Here is a 1,502-nt window from a genome sequence, read left to right as displayed (position 1 = left end):
CCATGCATTTATCAGACTGAACCCAGGGTCTCCACCCCTCCAAGGAGAACCAGTTTCATGGATATGTGACCATAGTCACTTAGGGTCCCATGCTCAGAACGGCTCTGGGCTTGGTTTAATGCTCTGCTGCTGCCATCTGAGAATTCCTAACAATTTTTGAGCAGGGCCCTGCAAATTATGTAGCTGGCTTGAAGGAACACCTTAGCTCAACAAAACTCAGACTGAAGCCCCTACTCCATAGTTTGTCTAAGTAGCCAGCATTCTTGATGCAAGATCAGCTTGTCCCAATCCTGAAGAAATGCAGCCTCCTAGAAAGTCATTTTTCAGAATGCTATTCCAGATTTTCTTCTTAGCTGGAAACAACTTTAAAAGGCAGGTAGGAAATGGAAGGAGAAGGAAGTGTTTATGGGGGAGGAAAGGGCAAAAAAATTGTTAGAAAATGTTTCATGAGTTTTAAAATTAGATTCAGCATTTTTGTGTGTGTGTGCTTCTAAATGGCAAAACTGAACTCTAAATATCACTTTCTATGGCTATACACCACAGTCAGTACTGAAAAATCAAATGGAAAAATTCAACTTGATAGCTTACAGATTAGAAGGACTTTAGAAATCATGTAGTTCAATCCTTTCCTATTCCTACCTCACCAGGAATATGAAGATAAGCAAGCTCAAAAGTTCACCTGCAATTAGGAAGTCACCTGTGGTTCCTAGTCCAGGGTGCTATCGAGCTCACCACTCGGCTATAGAAAGACTAAATGCCCTTTACAAAGCTGGTCCAACACACAGTTGTGATGTCACTAAAGATGGGGCCAACACACCACCCATATCTCTACACAAAGTCCCCGCCCTGCAACAGAGCACCCGAGAGCTTGTTATACCAATTCTGTGAACATCAGATCCAGATCATCATTAGAATCTGCTGCGCTGTCCTCAAGAGTGGTGATTGCTGTGGATCTGCATGGTCATCCTTGAAGGATGGGGGTGAGGAGAAGGTATAAAATATATTCCTTAAAGTATTTTTTTCATATGAAAGTTATATTGAGGCTCTCACTGTATATAATCCTGTGTTTTTGTCTTGTTTAAATATTGCCAGTTCTGAATAGTAGTCCTGTCTTTATTTGTAAGCACATGTGGTATATGATGCTCTAAAAGAAAGACATTTCTCTTTCCTGGACACTTTTCATATTTATTATTGATTTTTATGGGGGTGGCTCCTTCAGTTGTACGTGAAATTTGAGAACAAAGGAAGATTTCGTTTCTGGCTTTGTTGTGAAGTTAGAGCTCCCTCCAGTGATCTGTCTGGCCGACTGAACTTGAAAACACCATTCTTTTCCCAGTGTTCCTCAATCCATACAAATAAAACTAAGCTGTAGCCTTTTCAATGCAGAAATTCTGTTTCCTTCTAAAAATTAAACTCAACCAGAAATACATACATAGAGATTTCCCTAAAATCTTATTAAATATCTATTTTCATTTATCCTTTAATAGAATATTTAGAGGGCA

The sequence above is a fragment of the Propithecus coquereli genome, unplaced genomic scaffold, assembly GCF_000956105.1.
Source record: "Propithecus coquereli isolate 6110/MARCELLA unplaced genomic scaffold, Pcoq_1.0 Scaffold32, whole genome shotgun sequence".
In the NCBI taxonomy this organism is placed as follows: domain Eukaryota; kingdom Metazoa; phylum Chordata; class Mammalia; order Primates; family Indriidae; genus Propithecus; species Propithecus coquereli.
Note: the sequence above shows the minus strand (reverse complement) of the source record.